Here is a 27051-nt window from a genome sequence, read left to right on the forward strand (position 1 = left end):
AGAAGGAGAAGAAGAAGAGCAAGAAATCGAAAGCTTATTTGAAAAAATGATGAAGGAAAACTTCCCTAATTTGGTGAAGGAACTAGATATACAAGTCCAGGAAGCACACAGAGTCACAAACAAGTTGGTCCCAAAGAGGACCACACCAAGATGCAAGATGTAGCAAGGCAGGGGAGACATCCCGAAAGTCCCCACAGCCCATGGTTGGAGGTTGGGGAAGTACTTTTAAGGTACTTTGCATGCCAATGGCAGGCTGGGAGCTAGATAATAGCTGTGCTGCTGCCTGGGTGAAAGGGCAGATGATAAGGCTTAAGATACTTTTCATAGCAATGATTTATGGTGGATAGGGTCAGCATTGAAAATTGGGGGAGCCGTCAGGAAGGGGGGCATGCTGTTTGAAAAGATGTAGAAGGGCCCCTCCATTGACCATGAGGTCTGGTGTGAAAGAAGGGGCCATGCGGTTTTGGGCTAAGAGCTGGAGTAAGAAGGAGCATGGAAGAGAAGTGGAAAGGAGTGCCCCATGACGTGGTGGAGCAGGTTGTAGGAGCCATGTGACAAGAAGCAGCTGTGCAGTGTGCAGTCAGGAATCAGCCATGTGACCTGAACTAGTAAGGATGCAGGCATGCTGCTGCTTTGAACGTGCCCCCTCCAGCTCACTCCGAAGCCACCAAGGACGCTGCCTTACAGACCCAGACTCTATATGGACTCCTGAAACTTGGGCATCCCAAGAGCGTCAGGCTCAGGAGATCGAAGAGACTATACCACTGAATCCCCAAGGACTCCTATAAAAAATCTCATACCACAAAGGCGGGAAATCGAAGCCGTCAATTTTAATGAACAAAAACAAACAAGAAGACTCCAACATGGGGAGACACAGAAACATCCTCCCAATGAAAGGAAAGGAGGGATCCCCAGAAAAGAGAGAGTGATGGAATAGACATAAGCCAACTATCAGATACGGAATTCAAAAGAATGGTTATAAAGAAGCTCCATGTACTTGACAATCTCAAAGAAAACTACAAAAACCTCCAGGGAAATTACAAGGAACACCAAGGAAACTACAAAGAATCTCAGGGAAGCTACAAGGAACTTACAGAGAACTACAACAGCATAAAAAAGGAAATAGAAACTATTAATAAGAACCAGAAATAAATGAAGAATACAATTTCTGAACTGAAGAACACAGTAGAATCCATCAAAAGCATGCTAAATGAAGCAGAGGATCAGGTCGGTGAGTTAGAGTACAATGTAGAAAAAAATTCCCAGACAATACAACAAAATGAAAAAAGATTCAAAAAGAATAAAGAGGGTTGAAGCGAACTGCAAGACAACATGGGACTAAAGAGCATTAGAATCATAGGGATACAAAAAGGAGAAGAGGAGGAGCAAGGGATAGACAACCTGAGAAAAAATAATGACAGACAATTTTCCTAACCTGATGAGAGAAAAAGTCATGCAAGTTCAGGAAGCACAGAGGGTCCCAATGAAGATGAACCCAAAAAGGCCCACTCCAAGGCACATCATAATTAAAATGGCAACATTCAAAGACAAAGCGAGAATCCTAAGAGCAACAAGAGAAAAACACCAAATAATATACAAGGGAGCTCCGATAAGGCTAGCAACCGATTTCTCAACAGAAACACTACAAGCCAGAAGGGAATGGCAAAAAATATTCCAAGCAATGAAAAACAAAGGCCTGCAACCGAGACTACTCTACCCAGCAAGGCTCTCCTTCGAAATGGAAGGTGGAAATAAGGAGTTTCCCAGACAAAGGAAGACTAAAAGAATATGTCTCCACCAAACCAGCATTGCAAGACATGCTAAAGGGAATGCTTTAAGAGAAAGAAGAAGGAGAGGGAGAGGAACACAGGTACAAAGGGAAATGAATACATACATGTCAATAATAACCTTAAATGTAAATGGATTAAATGCTCCAACCAAAAGGCATAGGGTCTGAAAAGGATACGAAAACATGACCCACATATATGATGCCTACAAGAGACACACGTCAAAACGAAAGATTTACACAGACTGAAAGTGAAGGGATGGAAAAAGTATTCCAAGCAAACGGACAGGAAAGAAAAAGCTGGGGTAGCAACACTTACATCAGACAAAACGGATTTCACAGCAAGGGCCATAAAAAGAGACAAAGAAGGACATTTCATAATACTTAAAAGAACAATCCATCAAGAAGATGTAACCCTGGTAAACATATACGCACCCAACGTAGGAGCACCCAAATATATAAGGAAAATTCTAGAAGACTACCAGAAGGATATCAACAGCGACACACTCAATAGACAGATCTCCGAAGCAAAGAAACACCAAGGATATTGAGGCATTGAACAACACACAAAACCAAATGGACTTAACTGTTATATAGAACTTTTCACCCCAAACAAGCAAAATATACATTCTTTTCAACGGCACATTGGACATTTTCAAAGATAGACCACATAATAAATAGGACACAAAACAATCCTCAACAAATTCAAGAAAATTGAAATCATATCAAGCATCTTTTCGACCACAATGCTTTGAAACTAGAAAGCAACCTCAAGGGAAAAAAATCAAAGACTTCCAAACTCATGGAGAATGAATAACAGGATATTAAGAAATGAATAGGTTAACAATGACAGCAAGGAAGAAATCAAGAAGTTTCTGGAAACTAACGATAATGAATACACCACAGCCCAAAACTTATGGGACACAGCAAAAGCAGTCCTGAGAGCGATGTTCATAGAAATACAGGCTCACATGAAAAGTATAGAAGAATCTCAAATAAAAAATCTAACCCTACATCTACAAGAACTAGAACAACAACAACAAACAAAGCCCGGGAGAGTAGACAGAAGAAAATCATCAAGATCAGAGCAGAATTAAATGACAGAGAGACTAAACAAACACTTCCAAAGATCAACAAAAGCAGGAGCTGGTTCTTTGAAAAAACAAACAAACAAAACCAAAATCGACAAGCCTTTGGCCAGGCTCATCAAGCAAAAAAGAGAGAGGACCCAAATAAACAAAATCAGAAATGGAAGAGGAGAAATCATGACTGATACCACAGAAATACAAAGGATTGTAAGAAATTACTACAAACAACTGTATGGCAAGAAACTTGACAACCTAGATGAAATGGACAAATTTCTAGAAACATACAATCTTCTAAAACTGAATCAAGAATAAGTAGAAAGCCTGAACAGACCAATAACACAGAGTGAAATTGAAATAGTAATCAAAAGTCTCCAGGCACACAAAAGCCCTGGACCGGATGGCTTCACAGGTAAATTTAACAAAACATTTAGGGAAGAACTAACTCCTACCCTAATCAAACTATTCTAAAAAATCCAAGAAGAGGGAAAAATCCCATACTCTTTCTATGAAGCCAGTATCACCCTAATTCCAAAACCAGGTCAAGACACAACGAAGAAAAAAATCTACAGACCAATATCACTGATGAATATAGATGCTAAAACCCGAAACACAATATTGGAAAACTGGATTCAGCAACACATTAAAAAGATCATACACCACGATCTAGTGGCACTCATCCCAGGGATGCAAGAATGGTTTAATATTTGCAAATCAATAAATATAATACACCACCTAAACAAAATGAAAGACAAAAATCACATGATCAATAAATGCAGAAAAAGCATTTGATAAAGTACAACACCCATGGATGATGAAAACATTCAGCAAAATGGGAATAGAGGGAGCATACCTCAACATATTTAAGGCTATAATTGAGAAACCTGAAGCCAACATCATATTCAAGGGACAAAAATAGAAAACATTCCCCCTGAGATCAGGAACAAGACAAGGATGTCCACTCTCTCCACTCCTATTTAACATAGTGTTGGAAGTTCTAGCCACAGCAATCAGACAAGAAAAAGAAATAAAAGGCATCCAAATAGGGAAAGAGGAAGAAAAACTCATTATTTGCAGATGACATGATAGTGTACTTAAAAAACCCTACAGACTCCACGAAAAAATTACTCGACATAATAAGTGAATTTGGCAAAGTAGCAGGGTACCAAAATAAATATACAGAAATCGAAGGCATCTCTGTACACCAACAATGAAATATCAGACATAGAAACAAACAAACAAAAATCCCATCGACTATAGCAACAAGAAAAGCAAAGTACCTAGGAATAAACTTAACCAAAGAGATAAAAGACCTGTACTCAGAAAACTATGTAACACTGAAGAAAGAAATTAGGAAGGTACAAATAAATGGAAGCAAATACCATGTTCGTGGGTGGGAAGAATCAACATCATTAAAATGTTCATACTTCCCAAAGCAATATACAGATTCAACGCAATCCCTGTTAAAATACTAATGACATATTTCACAGACCTAGACGAAATACTTCAAAAATTTAGATGGAACCAAAAAAGACCCCGAATAGCCAAAGCAATCTTGAGACAGAAGAACACAGCAGGAGGAATCAGAATACCAGGCATCAAACTATACTCCAAAGCCTCTGTGATCAAAACAGTCTGATACTGGCATAAGAACAGACATACAGATCAATGGAACAGAATAGAGAGTCCAGAAATAAACCCGGGTCTATATGGTCAACTAGTATTTGACAAAGGGGGAAGGAGCAGAAAACGGGGTGAGAAGAGCCCCTTCAACAAATGGTGTTGCGAGAACTGGACAGGGACATGCAAAAAAATGAAACTAGACCACCAACTTACACCACACATGAGAATAAACTCAAGATGGATCAAAGACTTAAATGTAAGTAGTGACACCATAAAAGTCCTAGAGAAAAACAGGCAGGAAAATTTCAGATATCCCATGTAGCAATATTGTCACTGATACACCTCCTAAGACAAGGGAAATAAAAATAAATAAATAAACAAATGGGACTACATCAAACTAAAGATTTTCTGCTCAGCAAAAGAAAACAGCAGCACGATGAAAAGGAAACCAACCATATGGGAAAACATATTTGCCAATGATACCTCAGACAAGGGGTTGATCTCCAAAATATATAAAGAACTTACTCATTAAAAACCAAGAAGACAGACAGCCCAATTAAAAAATGGCCAAAAGACCTGAACAAACACTTCTGCAGGGAGGATACACAGCGGGTTCATAGACACATGAAATAATGCTCAACGTCACTAACCATCAGAGAAATGCAAATAAAAAAAATCACAATGAGATACCACTTTACACTTGCCGGAATGGCCATCATGAACAAATCAACAAACAAGTGCTGGCGAGGATGTGGAGAAACGGGAACCTTACTGCACTGTTGGTGGGAATGCAGACTGGTGAAGCCACTATGGAAAACAGTATGGAATTACCTCAAAAAAACTAAAAATGGAACTGCCTTTTGAACCAGCAATTCCACTGCTAGAATTATACCCCCCAAATCCTGAAACCTCAATTCAAAAGAACTTATGCACCCCTATGTTCATAGCAGCCCTGTTTACAATGGCTAAGTGCTAGAAACAACCTAAGTGCCCATCTGTAGGTGAGTGGATCAAAAACTGTGATACATTTACACAATGGAGTACTATGCAGCAGAGAGTAAGAAGGAACTCCTGCCGTTTGTGACAACATGGATGGAACTAGAGAGAATTATGCTTAGTGAAATAAGCGAGGCAATGAAAGAAAAATATCATATGATATCCGCTAATACAGGAGACTAAAGAGCAACACAAACAAACGAACTGAATAGGACAAAGACTAGAATAGCAGTCAGTAGTGGGGAGGGGGGAGGGAGAGAAGGGGGATAAGTAACGGAAGGGTTTAATCAAAGAACGTGTATAAATGACTCATGGACATGGACAACGGGGTGGAATATGACTGTGGGAGAAGGGGTGGGCTGGGTGGGGCGGGGAGCAAGGGGGGGGGAGAATGGGACAACTGTAATTGAAAACCAATAAAAAATAAAATAAAATTATATATATGTATATATATATATATTCAAAAAAATAAAGTAACCCCAAATTCTCGGAGACTTGGACATGAAGATGCTTCTAATGTTTTAGTTCACAACCACATCTGACATGCCCGAAGAGAGAGGATACACAGAAGAAGACAAAACAACAGGGGGCACAATCAATAGCAACTCCGTAACCTCTAGCTTCATAGTTCATTTCAGGCCATTGGGAAATCAAGTTCTCAAATGCACTAGCTTTGATATTTCAGGTCCTGGTATAACTTCTGTTCTATCCCATCTGCTCTTTGCTTGAGCAAACAAAGAAGTGGAAGACAGAGCTTTCGTGTCCCCAATCAACAGCCACGAGTTTTGGAAGAACTATTTGGAAGCTCTATTCTCCTTTCCCCTGTGAGGGCTGTAATCATTTCTGAAGGAAAAAGGGAGGAGCCAGTGCTTTGAAGGTGGTGTCTCCAAGAGAGAGCCCCCAACACCGCCCTCAGCACCACCCCCAGAGCCAGACGTTCTTTCATGTTCACCCCAACTCCCCCTCCCTACAGTGACTAGCAGTTTCATGGAGCTTCTTTGAAATGGCAGGTTTTGTGATTTGAACTGTCCCCCAAACTTGTATTTCCATAAAAACGTGACTTGGCAGTTCCCTTTGTTATAACAGAGCAACACTCTCAATGTTCTGTTATGAAGATTCTGTTATGAAGAAAATACATTCTTGCCTATTTTTGCACCCCTCATTCCCAGATGAATTCAGCATAAACCTTCTCACTGCTTTTTTTGAAGCTTCTCATACAGTCATAGGGCAGATATTGTCATAAGAAATTTAAATATGAACAAGCAGAAGAAATGGTTAGGAGTCTGGAGCCAAATTAAATAACCATGGACTGTCTAAGCTGCATCGTCTGAATACTTTAAGCATTGTTTTATATATCCTTTTAACTGAAATGTTATTTTGAGATCAATATCTACAGTTGGCTGTAAGAAATAATAATAAAAAGAACAATAAAGATTTCATTGGGCTTAAATTCTATTTGTAGAATGATTGAGTGAGATGTGATATCTTGGAACATTTTTTCTTATGTCATTCACTAGTTTCACAAATGCATAGATGGCACGCCTACCTGGAGATGTGGGTTGTTCTTATACATACTATTTAAACGAGAACTACTACAAACTGGAAAAGCATGAACTGTCCTCAGTTTTCTCAAAGGAATAAAAAAGTTAGATTTCTGTCTCACCTGCAAATAATCAGATCTGACTCTAAAGATACATGCATCAGCCAATTACCAAGCTCTGTCTCCCAATTTCTCCTTAACAAACAAGCAGGAACTCACTTTTTGGGCCATCTACTCAGAGAAGGAGAAGCATGAGCACTTGAGCAAAGAAACACACAAAGATAATTATAGCAGTCCAAGCAGAGAGAGGGGTGTTGCAGAATGTGTGAAAGAGCAATAGCCAGCAATTTTCCAAGATAAAGAATCATTTCATGTGGTATAGTTCGTGTGTCCAAACCACTATCTTCATTCATTCACACACACACTCACACACACACACACACACACCCCTACACAAGCACAGTTATGCAAGCACATGTACAAACACATATAGGCTCTTCATAGTAAAACTTCTAGGAACCAAAGCAAAATGCAAGACCTTAGAAGCGAAAAGAAGAAAAGCCAACCTGCTTATTGGCAGGGCCGTCTTATTGTTTAATAGAATGATTTGGAGTCCAGGAAAAGCAAAGAGGGAGCAATGGGACACTCAGAAGGGTGCCACGGTTGGTACAAAATAGACAGGGGGAAGTTAAGAATAATATAGGAAAGGGGGAAGCCAAAGAACGTATATGCACGACCAGTGGACATGAATAATGGGGGTGGGATTGCTGGAAAGAAGGGGGGTACTGGGCCGAGGGGGAGCAGAGGGGGTAAAATTGGGACTACTGTAACAACATGATCAATCAAATATACTTAAAAAATAAAGAAGGATGCCATGGTAGGCAGAGTGGGCACCTGTAGGTCTGGAAAAACCAGGGGAAGCAATGGTGGTTCTGAGAACTCATGACCCTAGAGGAGGAGGCCTCAGAGCTTGGGCTCAGATTTGTAAGGAAAAGGGGCTGCCCAACTCTGTGTGGTTTCTCCAGGAGGTCAAGGGAAGGATGCTCAAACCCAAGACCCCTCCCACTGTTGATGGGGAAAAGTGAAGCATTCCAGCTGCAGCTCTGGGATCTGAGAGGGACCACCCCCGCCCTTGACCTGGGACTCCGATGTGTCAGGAGACTGTTCACCAGTCTGTCGGTGCTGGCCCCTACTGCAATCACATGCCCTGCCCCTGTCATATGAAGGGCCGTTATTGGGGTGGCCCCAAGAGGAGCAGGAATGGAGAGGAAGGTACAGCTGCTTGTGTCACTGTGTCATGTCCAGACTGCCCGTGGCCCCCTGGTTGAGCCTCACAGGCAGCTAGAAGGCAGAGGGAAAATGGAATGGGCAGAGTGCAGTGTCAGGATCATACAGCAGTGTACAGGACTGAGCTGAAAGGCATGGGTAACCTTTACCTGGAACCTGCTTCTTCTGGAGGCGCATCCCTGATAAAGAACGCAATGGTACATACTACAAAAGCTGTTTTTCTTTAGAAACACAAATAAACATATACAAACTGTAACATCAGCAGCATTCACTTTCCAACACATAACCAAAAAACACAGAGCCTTCAAGAAGGAACTTGTATTTATGCTTGTACAATAAAGAAGGAGCCATTAACTGATCTGAATTGTTTACTTAACTGTAATTAATGGTATGATACGAGGACATTTGACTGGTAGAGAACACACTTCTTTGTGTGTGTGTGTGTGTGTGTGTGTGTGTGTGTGTGAGCGACTCAGGGTGAGCACAATATCATCCCGCAGGTTACACAAAGTTACCTTACATCTTCCAACCCTGCCTATTTGTCTTGTTTGCAGGCTTCAAATCCTCTCTCTCACATCACACACATAATAGCTCTTTACTATGAGCAGGTGTAAATGAATAAGCTTATGGCTTTAAGGGTTCATGTGACAATCACTGTAAGTAAGCAGAGGTGTAAAAGAGAAATACTTGGGGATCTCTGCTTTCAAGAACTCAGGTGACAATACCCTCATGCAACAGATGTCACTGAGGACACTGACATGGGGATGGGGTATGACAGGTTACTCAACCACCCTAGCCCACAACAAGAGGAGCTGCCATCCTCTCTTATAAAACAGGAAGGATCAGAGCTCTTAATGTCCAACTAAAGGCCAAACACTGGCAACACACACACACACACACACACACACACACACACACACACACACAGGACTCACATTGATTGGAGACACCGACTAGTCTTGATGTTTCTACCGTTACTGCAGCTCTCCAGTCTGTAAATGTTTCTGCCACCAGAAAAAAATGGCTTACCCTAGTTGCCATGGAAACTGGAATGGAATGTCAACAAACCGTTCTCTATGGAAACTGGTTTCCATAGATGCACAGCATTGATCTAGCTCTCAGTCAGTTACACCCCAACCAATCCAAGGAATGAATGGATGAATAAATTAATAAATGAATATAGAGAGAATACCTGATGTTCTCATGGAATAAGCATTGAGGGGCAGGAGAGTTTTTAACAAAGGGTGCCATGGAAAACCAAAAGGATAACAGCTCTGTCCTCCCTTGATTGAGACACATACACACACACACATCAGACACACAATCACACACATGCAAGTTTGTGCACTCAGACACACAATTCGGTTCCACGTCCTGTTAAGGACCTCTTCTCAACCTGCCAGGACATATGAGGCATGATATGTTTGTGCAGGTGATATCCAAGGAAACTCTGTCAATTGAAAATGACCTAAAGAGCCCTGGCCAGGGTGGCTCCGTTGTTTGGAATGTTGTCCTGTACACCAATAGGTTGCAGGCTTGATTCCTAGTCAGGGCACATACCTGAGTTGGGGGTCTGATCCCTGTGTGGGCCATGTTTGGGAGGAGACCGATCCATATTTCTCACATCGATGTTCCTCTCTCTCCCTTCCTCTCTCTAAAATCAATAAACGACATATCCTCAGGTGAGGATTTTGAAAGTAAATAAAAATGAAATGAAATAAAATAAAGTAAAACAGAGGGGACAAACTGAATGGATGAAACACCTGGAAGCCAGAGGAAGGCAAATCAGGGACCCAGGGTCCCGTGGCACGACCAAGGACCTTGGGTCTACCCTCAGACAAATGTGTATTGACAGGGTCATCAGCACAACATGCTTCCTGGGAAGGGATGAGCCCACAAAGAGCCCTTGACCTAGGATGATCGGAGGTCAGGATGAACCTCTCCCATGTGGAATCTGAGCTCAGTGTGTATTGCTCTAAGCACACTCACTGCCAACGGACATTATGTTCAGAGACAGGCTCCTGTCGTCGGGGCAGAGGGCACACACTTCCTCTCTCATAGTCATTTACAGGGGGGGCAGAGCTGCCCTGTGATGTAGCTCTCCCTTCCGTTAATGAGCTCCAGGTGACCTTCTGTGGTCAGTCCTGGGCAGTGACGTGCTGGGGACAGGCCCTTGGGACGGGAGAGTGCAGGTCTGATTTCTAGGGTCTTCTTATTTTCACGATGTAAATTCTCCCATCATGGCCGATTTCAAGCCACCAACATGGGGTCCACTGGATGCAGAATTGGCAACTGATGCCCCAGATAAGCCTTCATGGGCTGATGGCTCCAGACAGACCCAGCACAGCCCAGGATCCCAGCCTCTAGGGCCAGACAAAGCCATCCCACTCCACATGCAATCCACAAGAGAAGGCCAAGCTGGACTTTTCTATAACTGTAGGCTTTCAACAGGTTGTTAGTGTGGAGGAGAGGGAGAAAGATATCAAGACCTACCCTCTAGCCTATCCAGTTTTGGGGGACGGTAAATAGTGTGGTACATTCACAGTCAATGTTTGTAAATCAGAGAGGCTTTCCAAAAGACGGATACGGGTTTGAGTCTGAGCTCTGCTTCTCTTCAGCTGCGTGACTCTCATATTGTGACCTGACATCTCTGTTCCCTAGTCTATAATTTTGACAAATCAATTAATAGCGCTTCTTCTCTCAAGAGGCTGCTTAAACACCATTGTTGATTTATTGGTTATAGCCATTCTGATAGGTGAGAGGTGATATCTCATTGTGGTTTGAATTTGCATGTCTCTGATGATGAGTGACATTGAGCATTTTTTCATAGGTTTCTTGGCCGTCTGTCTGTCCTCTTTGGAGAAGTGTCCACTAAGAACCTTTGCCCACATTTAAGTCAAAACCACACTTTCAGTACTTATTTTATTTTCAAAAAGTAGAGTGATTTTGACCTGGCTGGTGTGGCTCAGTTGGTTGGGTGTCATCCCACAACCCGGTCAGGGCATTTCCTTGCCTCCCTCCCTCCTTCCCTTCCCTTCTCTCTAGAATCAATAAAAGGAATGAAATATTTGAAAGGAATAGAGTGATATTTTTCATCAAGCACGTTTACATGGAAGCAACAATGGGCTTCCTATTATTTTAAATTGATGCATTAAAATCAATAGCTTAGTTTTCCCCAAATACTGGACTATTTTATGACAGTGGACTGAAAAGTGTTATTTTTATAGTTAAAATTGCTTGAAATCAAAACTGACACATTGTAAAATTAATCATTGTAAAGTATTCCATTCGGTGGCATTGCGTAAGTTCACCGTATTGTGAAACTATCAAGCCTGTCTTCTTACAAAACACTTTGCCAAGTCCTGAAAGAAATCTTTTACCCAGTAACAACTCTTCATTCATTCCTCCTGCCCAGAATCCCTGGCAACCACTGAACTACTTTCTGCCTTTACGGACTGGCTTATTCTGGACACTTCATGTACATTGAATCATACATTATGTGACCTCTGGTGTGTGGTTTCTTTCACTTAGAATAATGGCTTCAGAGCTCATCCACATTTTAACACTCTTTCTTATGGCTGTATACTGTGCCATTGCATGGATAGTCTGCAGGATGTTTATCCATCCGTCAGCCCATGGGCACTTGGGTTGCTTCCATCATTGGCTGTTTTGAATGTTGATACTTCCGTGTTTTTAAATGTTTTTATTAGGGGGGTGGGGGTGTATCCCTGGGAGTGGAATTACTGAATCATGTACTTATTATATGTTGAAGCTTTTGATGGAACACCAAACCATTTTCAACAGCCACTGTAGCATTTAAAAGTACCACGAGCAATGTGTAAAGCCTTTGTTTACTCCACTCTCCCCATGACACTTGTTATTTCCCCTTTTTTCTGAGGGGTCATCTGGAGGTCATGTGATAGCAGCCTGAGAACGACATCTCAAGGGCGTGAGGACAAGATGGTCCCCATGCAGGAAGGCTGCCCTAGAAATTTCCTTCCTGTTTTGATTCAAGAGAAATTGTTAACTGCTTTTGTGGGGCCAAATGGAAGGTTCACCTGTTCTGCTCATCGGCCAACATAGACAAGGAAAATCTTCATTCTTTCACATAAAACAGAGCATCTGCACTTATTAAATATTATTGCTATTCTGACACAATTTTTTGTTAGTATGTCCTATTAGACTGAAGGCAAACATTTATAAAATATGGGAAATTAATTTTTAACAGAACTCCAAAATTACTTGTACTCAGACAAAGAGAACAATGATTTTTAACCATTAACAGTTTCACCTGCTGTGTTAAGAACATGAACTCTTCCAGAAGCACACCAACGACCATTGACACTGTGGTCTTCACATGGGCAATTACTGACGATGCCTATTCGTTAGCTTTCTGCCTGGGAACTCGGCCATATCTTACACAGCTGTATAACATGCTGGGGGCTGTGGGGGGCAGGTGAGGGACCAATGAACAAAGTCTTTAAGCAAAGAGGACATCGACTGTTGAAATTACAAGACATACTTAGACTTGGGCATAGCACTCAAGCCTCTGACTTGATCTTAGAAACCTGGGTTGAGCTTACTGCTTTATTGTACTAATTATTCTATGTGAGAACCAAAAAACGATGTTTTTCTTGATGCAAAAAATGTCCGACTTCGGACTAAAAATGTACTCTCTGTTTGGGCATATGGAGAGACACGTTGCAAAGGGCTTGCTTATCTTTTGTCATTGAGTGCGTGTATGTTGCAATGCAGTTCAACATCGTTCACGCGAAGATAAAGCTTGCAAGGAGGCGGGACCAGCAAAAGAAGAGAAATAACTTTATCTTTGACTTACTGAGTGGCTTTCTGAAACCTGAGTCACCAGTTTAGGGTTGTCCTGTGCGAAAGGGCCAGGAAGCGATAAACAAAATAAATGACAGAATCCTAATGGAAAAGCACTGTTCTGTGAGCTACCAGTCGGGAAAGAGGAAGACTGGATACAAATGTTTATGCTAGCCACACGTCCAGTACTTGGGCAAATCAGTTTCAAGACTGAAGATAGAGCTGTGTGATGTTTATGACACCATAAACTTAAAGTGATTAATAAACTTGTTCTGGGAACTATAACCCTGGCCACGAGCCAGACTTGCCCCTACCCCCGGGGTTGTCTTTAAGTCTCAACAGGACACTGGAAGGCCATCAGGGAGACATGACTGAAGGCCATTCAGAGGGTTTCCATGGGAACTGGGTTGAAAGAATGCTTATTATGCTTTGGAGCATGCTCTGCTTTTCTTATCTCTTAGTTAACTATAAGCAATCTCTAGCAAGGAATGTATGAAACCTTGCGCCTAATGCCACAGTGCTGTCAAGATGTTTAATAGACCCTGACACGGACTGGTCACTGTGCCCTCTGTACTGGCCCACGTATCCTGTAATTGTCAACTGTAATCCAAACACCTAAAAGCTATTGATGATTTATGAGTTTTGACTTGTATCTCCCATGCGTACCCTTCTCAATAAAAAGCATGAGGGGTGGAGGTCTTGCCCTTTCTCCATTAGAGGGAACAGCCACCTCCCTTACCCCCACCCCCCGACAAAATAACAGTGTCCTGGATGGATTTGTTCCGCTGTGGTCGTGGACCTCTGCTGGACAGAAGTTTCCAACCAAGCCTAGGGTATTGGAGGCAACTGCACCTCACCTGGTGCCCAAACATGGGGCAGGTCAGCCTCATCTGGCTCCTGAATGTGGGGCCTCATCTGGTGCCTGGGCAAGGGGCACTCAAGAGAAGTGACGCCTGGAATGGCTGTGGGACCAAGAGCCTAACCATGGACAACCGCACTGCATGGACAGGAATTTTGGTGCCTCTGCCCCTGGTAAGGGCTTGCAGCCCCCAGGTTCCCTCTGGAAAAGGCTGCCTGTGTGGTTAGGAAAAGGGAGGGGGGTCTTTCTTCTTTCTGCCACTCTCTCTGGCGGGAGTTTTGGTTTCGTCTTTGTCTCCTCTCACTCACTAAGGGACCATTTTGGCTTCTCTCATTCAATAAGTCAGCACAATCTTACGGGCACAGGACAAGCACTTATAAGCCAATAGGCTACTTGCCATTTGTAAGACTCCTGTGACAGGATAAGCTGGCACATGGACCGGGTTAGAGCACTAGGCACCTGCCAGCCACAAGCCAAAGTCCGTGCAACCCAGGAACACAGTCACAAGCACTCACTGCCCGACCCCTGTGGTGTTTCCCCCTGAATAGGATTTTGTGAGAGCCAGAGAAGCTTTAGGACAGAAATGAGATTTGTATGAGGGCTCCGGCGATGACCGAGCTCTGAAGTAAGAGGCACTTCCTCCCTCTGGCCCAAATTCTCGGGTGTCCCTACGTGAGTTGGGACCTAGCAGAGGTGTCGGGGGTCAAACCATGAGACATGCAAGGGCCTCGTAGGACATTCTACTCACAGTCATATCATTCGTGGCTCGTCTGGGGACGTGCGAAATAAGAACTGGTCATTCAGCACGCCGAGACCTACCAGTTGTTCTAGACGACTGGGAGGGAAACCGAGACACATAAGAGAGGTTGGGATGACCATGGTGTGACACCCTTGGGAGCCCTTTTCACAAGCAGCACACTTCGACCCACTACACCAATTAATCCCTAGTTTAGAGTCAGAAAAAGTATGGTCCACTTCAAAAGAGAGGCAGGATAAGAGGGCAAAACCAAAACTGACAAAAGGGGGCCCACTACCCATGAAAGAATGGGGTCAGGGTTATCCGAAGAACAATAGCTTTACTTTAGATTACTCCAGCAACTAATACAAGGAACTGGATGCCAGATGAAGGAAAGGCATCTGATTAATTTACTGCATACTGCCGTGGCTCAACGCACTGTGGTCCCAGAAAAACAAAGGGAAACTAAAGGAAATAACTCAGGTTTAAGAGGTGCCACAGCTGTGACAGAAGTAGGAAAGGGGGAGGAAAAGGGGAATATGTGGAGCACTGCCAAACAATCGACACTGCAGACCCCTTCCCTCTGGGATCCTGGAAAGTCATCATGTCTCTTGCTCCCTCCACTGACTGACCCATGTCCGCCTACTCCTGCTTGACCGAGACCTTAACAGAAAAACTGTAAAAATGTTTTTCCTCTAATTGCCTAAAAACTAAGGTTCTGTTTAGTAAAATAATTATATAGTGTGGCATATTACTCAAATATTCAGCTACTATTCAAAAATTCATGTCTCTCAACTGAATTTTTGTCAGTCTATATTAATATTATAAACTTTTATTATCACTTTAAGTAAATAGTCAAATATCATTTCATAATATATATTCCGTAGTTGACAAGATTTCAAAGATTTAAAATGTGAAAGACTTCCTTAGAGCCTCAGGGGTTTCAAAGGGCCCTTGAAATATCTCAAAGATTTATTATTTTCTTCTTACCAGAAAGAAGAAAACTCCAGACCAATCAGGCTTAATACATTTTGAAATACTTGGATAGCTTTGTCAAAGAAGAAAATGTTACAAAAAAGCTCAGAAACAATTGGCTAATACCTTTGCTCATTTCCAGCAATCTACAGCCCAGGCAGGCTTACAAGCAGCTCCTAAGGAAGTACAACAGTTGAAGCCTTGGCAGCCTCAAATGCTCCAAATTAATTCTCCAAAGTCTTTAACTCGCAATAATCTCCAACAATTGTTAGGTGTTATCAATTGGCCAAGGCCTAGCCTCGGTATGACTACTCGCCAGCTTATTTATCTTTTCAACACCCTTACCTCAAATTTATTTACAAGCTTTTTGTCAACCCTTGAAATTTCAATGCACAATAACTGATTCTATCAAAAAGCTCAAGATCAATCTTCCTTCAGATAAACTTTTATAAAATATTCCTCAATTAAATTTACATATTAGAAGTAAAATTAGTCCTACCGCAATATCTGGAGCAAAAACTATTTATGTAAATGAATCAGGAAAAACTGGAAAAGCAGCCATCACATACAGGGAAGGACAGAGTTGAAAAAATTGTGTACCTCACAACTGCTCATCCACCCAGAGAGCTGAACTCTCTGCAGCCATTACGGCCCTCCAACAATGGCCAAATGAACCCCGGAATCTCGTCTGTGATTCTGGGTATCTGGTGTATACTATACTCCACATAGATCAAGCTTTACTTAAGGGGTCTATAGACCCCCACTTACTTCGTTTATTCCTAACTTTACAAAGTTCGGTTGATAGGAGTGCGCATCCCATATTTGTCACCCATATTCGCTCTCATTCAGGCCTCCCAGGCCCTGTGGCAAAAGGCAACGAACATGCTGATGTCTTAGTCAGTGTATTAACTACCTTCCAAAAGGCAGTTGCCTCTCATCAGTTTTACCACCAAACTTCTCAAGCACTTCTCAGAGAATTTGGCATTTCCCGTTCTCAAGCTAAGCAAATTACCCGGGAATGCGCAGACTGCCAGGGGCTGGGTGCAGCAACACCCAGCAGTGGGACCAACCCTCGAGGATTGGCCCTGCAAGTAATTTAACAAACAAATGTCACTCATTACCCCCTACTTTAAAAATGTAAATACCTCCATATATCAATAAGTACTTACTCTAAGGTGTTGCATGCCTCCGCTCTTGCAGGAAAATCAGCCAAACATATTCGAGCATATTGGCTCCAGGCGTTTAATTTCTTAGGTCGACCACAGCAAATAAAAACTGATAATAAACCAGGCTACAAAGCCCAACATACCTTTAAAAATTTTCCTAAAAAGCTAAAAAGGGGGAGTATGGAGTCCTCCCCAAAGAATCGAAATAATTTAGCAACCTAATTAGATGTAAGTTTTAAAAAATTGATTATGTTTCTTGTAGAATGCTGGGTCAAAAAAATTACATATGTTGCAGAAAGTCCGAGTTAGTCGTAGACGGTCTGCGCAAGTTAAAAGAGAATTGTGTAGGGGGAAGAGAGGAAAAAATAAAGTGAGGGAAAAGGAAGAAAAAAGAAGGAATTAAGAAGGTAAAGAAAGGGTAAAAAGGCATAAAGGAAAGAGATTGTGCGTGGCATGGGAAGAAAGGACATTTGAGTGGGTAACTCGAGAATAGAAATAGAAGCGGAAAAGAAATAAGAAGTACAAGTAAGCATGTATGTCTTTGAAACATTGTAAATTTTAGACCTAGAAGCTGCAGTGCCAGGAACGAACAGTGCTAAGCTTGCTATCTCCCCTGCCTTCTCTAGCCTCTGTGAAGATTATCAAGGTCCTTAAAAAATGAGAATAGCCCACTTTTAAGCACATTAAAGGAATGCAGTAATCACCAAAAATAAAATTGTTTCTCTTTGTCTAGTTTCAGAGCAGGAACAGGGAGGCACGCTACACTCCCAACTCCCTTCCAGGGAATAGCTGCCACTGTTTAACCCGTTAATTACAGAAATAGGCTGGTCTCCGCTTTATACTGAGGACGTCCTGGTTTGTAACATCATCAAAAATACTATCATTCCAGCAAAGGCCCTGTGACTGGCTAGCTCCACAGTCTTATAGACCCAAAGTCTGGTTTATAAGTTATTATGTAAATTAACCATTTTGTACAAGTTTGCTCATTGCAGGTTTATCTATCCACCTGACAAGCCCCCACACCCACTCCGCCCAGGGGCCCAAGTCTTACTGAAGACCTGGAAGGCTCAAGGCCCTGAACAGCCCCTGGCTAAACAACAGACTGGTCCCTAAGATCTTCTGTTGCAGAGCCATGTTAATCAGGAAATCCTGGCCCAACTCTCAGCCACGGAATCAGCCATACTCTGGGTGGAGCAATGACAGGATGCCCTGGTCACCCGACAACAGCTTGCCTGCAACCCTGGATTCTTAAGACTATGTGTCACTCCAGTAAAATGTAACTCTAGTCAGCATTCTAGGGCTGACAATACATCATCTATGGGATGCCTTTCCCACCAATCTAAAAGGCCCAATTGATTGGCTACAATTTAAACTTATGGACATTAAGCAGCTTGCTGAACAAAAAGTGTTTCAAACCCTAAGTAATAATCTTCAATGGCTTAACCCTAAAAATTGGTTGTAAGGACTAAATTTACATAGATGGATAATAGGAGCAGCTGGACATTTATTGGTCATTGTCGTACTGTGTCCTCCCATGTGTCTACAAGTAATTTACCCGTGATCGTATGTGAGAAAAGCAAGTAACAAGCTTTATAGGCCTTTCTACTATGGGTATTACAAAAAACAAAAAAGGGGGAGATGTGGGGAAATGATCATTGTGGCTTCGGGAATTGTAACCCTGGCCGTGAGCCAGACTTGCCTCTGGCCCCTCTGGGTTGTCTTTAAGTCTCAACAGAACACTGGAAGGCAATGAGGAAGACAGGGCCAAAGGCCATTCAGAGGGTTTCCATGGGAATTGGATTTAAAGAACGCTTATTATGCTTTGGAGCGTGCTCTGTTTTGCTTATCTCTTAGTTAACTATAAGCAATCTCTGGCAAGGAACGTATGAAACCTTGCACCTAATGCTAACGTTGTGTCAAGAGGTTTAATAGACGCTGACACAGACTGGTCACTGTGCCCTCTATATTGGTACTTGTAATCTGTAATTGCCAACTGTAATCCAGGTGCCTAAGAGCTATTGATGATTTATGAATTTTGACTTGTATCTCTCATATGTACCCTTCTCAATAAAAAGCCTGAGGAATGGAGGTCTTGCACTTTCTCCACTAGAGGGAACAGGTGCCTCTCTACTCCCCAGATAAAATACAGTGTCCTGGATAGACTTGTTCCACCATGGTCATGAAACCTCTGCTGGACAGAGTAGTTTCCAACCGAGCTGGGGCGTTGGAGGCATCTCTGCATCATCTGACACCCAGGTGTGTGGCCTCATCTGGTGCCCAAATGTGGGCAGACCAGCCTCAATAAACCTAGTGAATTTACACTATGTCACTCAACTTACAGTCTTGTACTGAGAGCAGAAAGCATTTTAGTACTGTAAAGCATCAGGAAAGGAACGGTGGAGACAGAAACTGAACTAGATAAATCTAATGGCCCTGGTACCACTAACGTTATTCCTTCCTTTCCATTAGTATGAGGAAAGTTAACCTCCAGTTCCAATGTATTCAGTTCACTTCGTTGGCAAGATGTTACCCTAATCTGGGAAGACAAGCACAGAAAAAAAAAAAAAAAAAAAAAAAAAGAAGAAGCTGCTAATAAGCAACAGAGGGATTAATCACCTTATTGAACATGAAGAACTCTTTATGATTATCACAGGTGTGTGCAATTTCTTTAAATATTCCTCAGATACTCAAACTAAAGATAAAAGTGTCTATCCCAGTCTATTGCTGTCTTTGTTTAATGGGTCATTGGGAAATACACTCTTCAGCGTCAGAACCACATGCTTCTTTAATATATAAAGTCCATTAAAAATGTTAACCATTAATAAAACAACTGCCATTTATTGAGCGCCTATGAAAGACTGAGTAAGTATTAATGTTCCCTAAATCCAGAAAATATTAAATGTGTGACTATCCTGAGTAAGGTACTTTGATTTTCTTTTTAAAAACCTACAGCTGAGTTCTCCAAAATAACTACGTATGGAAGCGGTGCGCATTATGTTCTGTTGCTTAAACTATGTGAAAATCCTGCGCACACAGAGCCTTCAATGTCAGGTTAGAATCAAATAGTATTTGTTTATTTTAAATTTAATATTGTTTTGGTTCAAAATAAATGTTTTTCACATGAACTCACCTTTTTTTTTTTTTAAGGCAGGTTTTTAAAAAAACTTTATTTATTTGTTTTTAGAGAGAGGGGAAAGGAGGGAGAAAGAGAGGGAGAGAAACATCGATGAGTGGTTGCCTCTCACACACACCGAAATGGGGGCCTGGCCCACAACCCAGGCATGTGTTCTGACCGGGAATTGAACCAGTGACCCTTTGGTTCTCAGGCCAGCGCTCAATCCACTGAGCCACACCAGCCAGGGCAGTGTTGCTTTTGGGGGGCAGAGGACAAGAATAGGAAATATTTCCTGGGAGGGGGCCAGTGAATGGACTTGGGAAATATCATTGCCAAGCATCATTATGGGCCTAACTTAGGTTAGTGTTATAGTGATTATGAGTCCATTGGGAGACTAGCATGCAATGCTGTGGCAGAGCAGCTGGCGGGTTGGATTTTTCACGGTGGGATTTGTACATGCACATGGACAGAATGAGAAGGGGACAAGGAATATACAGCAGGGGTGTAGGTATTATGATTGACCATGGAATTTAGCTGGGAAGGAGGAAAGTAAAGACATGTGACGCAACAGGGGGCAGTGAAAAGTGATTGATTCAATCGGTCTTAGGTATTGATAAGTACTGAGCTGTAGTATGAAAGGGAGTGAGCAACAAACATAGGGAGGTAGAGGACAAATGTTGGGAGACATAGAGAGAAAGCATATTGTATGGAGTGGTCAAGACCCTGGGCTGTGGAGCCATAATGTTAGAGATCCATTTCTGATTGACTAATTGCTAACTGTGGAGCCACGGGCAGATTATGTATCTCTGCGTCTCAGTGTCCCTCATCTATGAAGGAGTGTAATAAGAGTACCTACATCATAGGTTTGTTCTGAGGATAAATGAGGTCCTATATATAATAAGGTCGTTGAAAATTTTTCTACAGAAGATCTGACACACAGTTTCTATATAAGGCTGCTCTCCTTCGTATCATATAGATGTCACAGTTGTTGGGGACGACAGAATCTAGGGTACAAACATGTCAGTAAACAGTTAAACTAGGGAAGGAGACAAAATTGTTTCAAAGATTAGGTCAAAGAACTCAAAGGCCTGCATTATTGGAAAAGTCACCTGTGTGGATGCTGAATGACCAATAATTATTACGTGCTTTGAATATTGTTAGGAAATAATTGTTCTCGCCTAATTACTAAGTAAGATTGTTGCATGGTTTTCACTTACTTTTTGCTAAAGCATTGATTGTAAGGGCCATATGTGGATTTTGAAACTACCTGGAATTATTGTATTTAATAACTATGTATGGTGTAGGATTGGAAATTTTCTTCTCAAGGACTGATGTATACTATTATTATATTTTTTGTATTTTACTGGGGAGCACAAATGCTTGAACTTTGTTATAAAAGTTAACACAGAAACTGTTAAAAATGCTGACTTAAAAAATGATCCTTTTGCCGGGAATACAGAATTATGTTTTGCTAGCTGTTAAACTAACCACATTTTATCTCAGCTTTTTTTCTTCTATACATGTAGATTTTGTTCAACAAGCAACAAAAGCTTTTTCAACACGCTAGAACTGTTCAGAGCCAAAGACTGGAAGAAACTGAAAAATTTCGATGAGCAGTTCTTTAAGGTCTGTTGTATTTGGTAACAGTACATTCTTATAAAACATAATGGCTATTCTGAAGCAGAAGTTAAACCGTTTCATAACTTATGAGAACAATATTTTAATTACACATTTTAGATTCTTACCTATTTTCCATTTGGACTTGCTGTTCTCAGTTTAATGTTAAGTGCTATATTTATTTTTATTAGCAGGGTTTATTTCAAGGGCTGTGATATTATTAAACAAGAGATGGTAAAATGGGAATATTACCTAGAAATAGACACATTGTGATTTAAAGTGATGCTTTGATCGTCATTTTGTATTCAGCAATCAGTTCTCAGGAGATTAGCAATGACCAGATTGTGGATCCTAAAAAGTCTATGATCAGGTTCCAATGGCTTCCACGTGTGCTGTTGCACTGGTTTATGTAAAACAGGAAGCAGTAATTGTAATTACTGAATACCTTTCTTATTTTCAAATATATTATGTGAGTGTCGTATGGCGCACTTGTTGCTGGAATAACTATAGGGACTGAAAATTGCTTTACATGCAAACTTACAATCACAGGAGAAGGCCTGGATGCATGACAGTATGAAAAAACTTCAGGAGAGCAAAAAGCTTAGGAATTGAGAGTCACGTACTGTCTCATTCTCACACGAGCAGATTGTCCTCGTGACATTATCCTCTGCTTCGTATGGATACACACCTATTTCGGAGGTGGTCGAATCCTGGATATACCCCTTCTTTTTTGGATAGGATGCCCCTTTTATTAATCTTGCTCAAGTATCTGTCATATGTCACTCTTCTAAACTAATTGAGGTGGCTTAGGTAAAGCAGTAAAAGAGTTTTAAAATCCATATTCTTTTAACACTTTAGAATTACATATATGAAATAGCTGTCTTACGAGTGTTTCCAAGGACACAGTGGGTTGCTCTAATGTTCCCTGGGAACCAATTATTGATTGGTGTGAAGATTTGATGAAGTACTAAGGAAGATTTCTTCTAAAGTTTGCTCCTACGTGTCAGCCCTTGGAGTAGGAACTTTAGTATCATGTTTGACTCATCCAGAGCCCCTTATCCTTCCCATCCAGTTATTATTGCTAGGCCCTGCCTTTTTTACCTCTTCAGCTGTACTCTTTTTATTTTACTGATTTAATACATTTTTATTTTTCAAAATGTATAGCTGATGGGACCTGTTGTCCACTCATCTTCACCAACAGCTGGGACAGCTGGTGTAAATTACTTGAGCTCTGTGCTTTGAAACTAGTTGGATGAGGCCTTTACTGAGGATCCCCTGAAGGGTGGCGGCCCTGGCCAAGGAACTGCACATCTTCAGTCTCTCATAGACAGCAGCTGGGGTTATAAGCTTGTACTTAGGAAGTTCCTAACAGTTTTTCACATGTTGCTTTGTCAAACAAGACTTGGTTATGGAGCTTGGCCTGAAATTTGTCTTTGGGCCACTTCTTCTTTTTGGCCTTGTCCCCAGGTTGTTCACTGGATCTTTTGTCTTTTTAGCTTTCTCACATCTTTCTTCTTGTTGTCATCCTTGGGCGGCAGAGCGAAACTAAAGGAGCAGCTGCTCTCACTGCTGCTTGAGAAGATGTCACTGCAATTGGACTTTAATTTCTTTCTTTAAATTCCTACTGCTGCTCCCCTGTTCAGGACCTCATCATTCCTAGATCATACTATTCAATTCTTACCTGATTTCTCTCTTCTCCAATCCATTCTTGGTAGTTCTGCAGCATCATCTTCCAAAGTGTATACCTTCCATCCTGAAAACCTGTCATGAGCTATATTGTGCCCTCTGTGACCTGGACTCCAGTGACCTGCCCTAGGAACCTGCTGTGTGTGACATGCTCTCTGAAACCTTCATTCTTTGACTAGCCTCCTGGATCTCCCCTCCTTGACCTGCATTCTATGACCTCCCTCAGTAACATGCTATGACCGCAGTCTGTGACCTGCCCCCTGGGAGCATCCATCTGTGACCTGGACTCAGTGACTGCCCACTGTGACCAGGCCTGTGTGTCCTGCTCTAAGCTCTGGCTTCCTTCATGTGGTATTTGTGGCCTGCTCCCCATTACCTCCCTCAGTGACATGACTTCTATGACTTGCCCTGGTGACCTACCCTCGGAGACTTGGCCCTAGGTCCTCACTCAACTACCCTGCCCTCTTTGACCTCCATCATGACCTGCCCATTGTGACCTGCCTTGGTGATCTTCCCTCTGTGACCTGTCCTATGCGACCTCCCCCACTCAGTTCTTGGCCCTCTGTGACTTCACTTCTGTGACCTCTCTCGGTGAGCTGCCCCAGTGACCTTCCGTCAGTCCTGCCATCAGTACCCGGCCCTGTGTGACCAGCCATCAGTAACCAGCCCTCACTCACCTGCCTTCAGTGACCTGCCCTCTGTGACTGCCTCAGTAACATGCTCTCTTTGGCCTCCCTCAGTGTCTTGCCCTGTATGCTCTCCCTCACATCTGTGACCTCCTTCATGACCTGCCCTCTGTCATCTGTCTTTTGTGAGCCACCGCCCTGTCACTCGCACTCTATGACCTCGCTCAGTGACTTGCTCTAGTGACCTTCACTCAGTACTTCCATCAGGACCAGCCCTCTGTGACCTACCCTCAGTGATGTGATCTGTGTGTCCTGTCCTCAGTTCGGCCATCCGTGACCCGACCACGGTGATCTGCCCTGAGGCCTTGCTTCCTTCGCCTGGGATTTGGGATCTGCCCCATATTACGTCCTTCGGTGACATGCCTTCTATGACCTGCCTCTGTGACCGGCCTTCAGTGACCTGCCTTCGGTGACCCACCCTATGGGACCTCACTTAGTGCCTGAGCCTCTGTGACTTCTGTAACCTCCTTCAGAGACCTGCCCTGGTGAACTTCCCTCATCCTGCCATCAGTGCCCAGCCCTGTGTGCCCAGCCCTGTGTGACCAGCCTTCAGTAACTTGCCTTAAGTATCCTGCCCTCTGTGACGTGACCTCTGTGATCTGCCCTCTGCGACCTAGCCTCTATGACTTGCCCTAAGACCTGGCTTCCTTCACCTGGGCTTTGGGACCTGCCCCCTCTTACCGCATGACTTCGAGGGCCTGGCCTATCTTACCTACCCTGGGTGAAATGCCTTTGTGACCTGCCCTCTCTGACCTTCTCTGTGTTACCTGCCTTCTGTCACCTACTGTCTGTGACTTGCCCTCTGTGACCCTGCTCAGTGAGCGGCCCGAGTGAACTTCCTTCATTCCTGCCATCAGTGAGCAGCTCTGTGTGACCTGCCTCAGTCACCTGCCTTCCGTGTGTGTGGCCCTCTCTTACCTGCCATCTGTGACATGCCCGGTCTATTGTACCCTCTGTGACCTGGGCTCCAGTGACCTGCCCTAGGGACCTGCTGTCTGTGACGTGCTCTCTGAAAGCTTCATGCTTTGACTAGCCTCCTGGGACCTGCCCTCCTTGACCTGCATTCTATGACCTCCCTCAGTAACATGCTATGACCGCTGTCTGCGACCTGCCCCCTGGGAGCATCCATCTGTGACCTGTACTCAGTGACTGTCCACTGTGACCAGGCCTGTGTGTCCTGCTCTAAGCTCTGGCTTCCTTCATGTGGTATTTGTGGCCTGCTCCCCATTACCTGCCTCAGTGACATGACTTCTGTGACTGGCCCTGGTGACCTACCCTCCATTACTTGGCCCTATATCCTCACTCACAGCCGTGCCTCTTTGAACTCCCCCATGACCTGCCCTCTGTGACCTGCCCTGGTGACCTTCCCTCTGTGACCTGTCCTATGCAACCTCACTCAGTGCTTGGCCCTCTGTGAAAGAGGAGAGAAACATTGGCGTGAGAGAGAAACATCGATCGGGTGCCTCTGTCACAGGTGCCCCAATGGGGACCTGGCCTGCAATCCAGGCATGTGCCCTGAGCAGGAATTGAACCAGTGACTTCTCACTTTAATGGATGATGCCCAACCAGCTGAGCCACACTGGTTAGGGCTCTCCTTGGCCTCTTGACCTCTTGTATATCTTACTCTGAATGCCAGGACTAAAACATTTTTATTTTAATCAGAGTTTCCCTCAACTCCAAAATTATTATGTATATGTTTTCAGGGATTCCTTGAATCTCCATGTTTATTCCCAAGTAACTTATTGAACTCCCTTACTTGCTATTAAGTTGAAACCTGAGCCTGCCAGTAGTACCTGCATGTAGGTATCCCTTCCAGATTTTTCATGAAATTTACCCTGAGGGCCCTCATGGGTGGGCTCCCTTCCTCTTTTGAATGCTGATTCTTACATTGGTTTGGCCATATCTCTGCAGGGCTTTTCTTAAGGGACAAAGAAAGCGTTTAAGGCCTGTCTCTGAAGTATTGTTATTTCCAAACACAATTCTTTTATTTTTTACTCTTTTCAAAGCAGCAGAAATGCATATGTTTTTGCCAAGAGATGAGAGGTTGTTTAGCTATTGAACTATACTTTGGCTATTACAATAACTAATGATTAGACGAGGGGATTACCCTGGAAAGGGCTACCATTTGAAAACTTCACCTTTTTCATAAAGTAATTAAAAATGATTGCAGATAAGTTTCCTCTTCTTCTCTTCCCCCAGCTCCCTACTATTCTTTTTGCTCACTCCTCTCTCCCTCCCTAACCTGAACTTGATTGACTAATTCATGAGGTATCTTGACCCCCTTCTTCCTTGCTGCCTCTTACCAAAGGATATGGGAAGCCAGAGTTTCTGGTGGCCAGGGCTGGCCACGTGACCCAATTATGGCCAAGGAAACATAAATGGAAATGTGTTAGGGGGCTTCCGGGACAGACCTGGCTTCTCCATGAAAAGGAAAGAGAAGGGAGATCATCGGTAGAGCCTATTTCCCCATCTTCCTGTCTTGAAGGCAGACAGAATCTCTGGGTTTGCAACAGCAATCTTGTCCCCGCGACACAACCAGCATTCAGATGAAAAACGCAAAGATGGCAGAGTAGAAATAGTGCAAGAGCCTGGTCTTTGACGACCTTTTTTTCCCAGCTGAGCCAGTGTTGGCACACCACCCCCATCGAACTTAATGTCAGTGATAAAAGCAAAGCCCTGTTTCAATACTCTGTGAATTACTATGACCTGCAGAGGAAGCCATTCAAAACTGATACATACCCTTCACCCTTTTTTCCTTCTTTTCATCTGCCTCCCCTTTTGTGTTTTCTTCTTTCCCTGTATGGGCTGAATGCTCCCCCCATTCATATGTTGAAGTTCTAACCTCTAGTACCTCAGAATGTGACTGTATTTGGAGATACTTAAAGAGGTAATCAAATTAAAATAAAATCAAAGTGGGCGTGGATTTAAAAAGAGGAAATTTAGACACAGAGATGGACAGAGAACAGACATGTACAGACACAGGGAGATGGTCATCTATACGCTTAAGAAAGACACCTCTGAAGAAATCAACCGTGATGATACTTTTATCTTAAGCAAGCCTCCAGAAATG

General features: G+C 42.8%; 1 pseudogene; it reads left to right on the forward strand.

Moving 5' to 3' along the window:
* Nucleotides 1–492: 492 nt before the first annotated feature.
* Nucleotides 493–27051, forward strand: part of LOC149990153 (A-kinase anchor protein 4-like) — a 49694-nt pseudogene continuing 23135 nt past the window's right edge.

This window comes from Furipterus horrens, unplaced genomic scaffold (genome assembly GCF_987537825.1).
Source record: "Furipterus horrens unplaced genomic scaffold, mFurHor1.1.pri manual_scaffold_22, whole genome shotgun sequence".
NCBI classification, from domain to species: Eukaryota; Metazoa; Chordata; class Mammalia; order Chiroptera; family Furipteridae; genus Furipterus; species Furipterus horrens.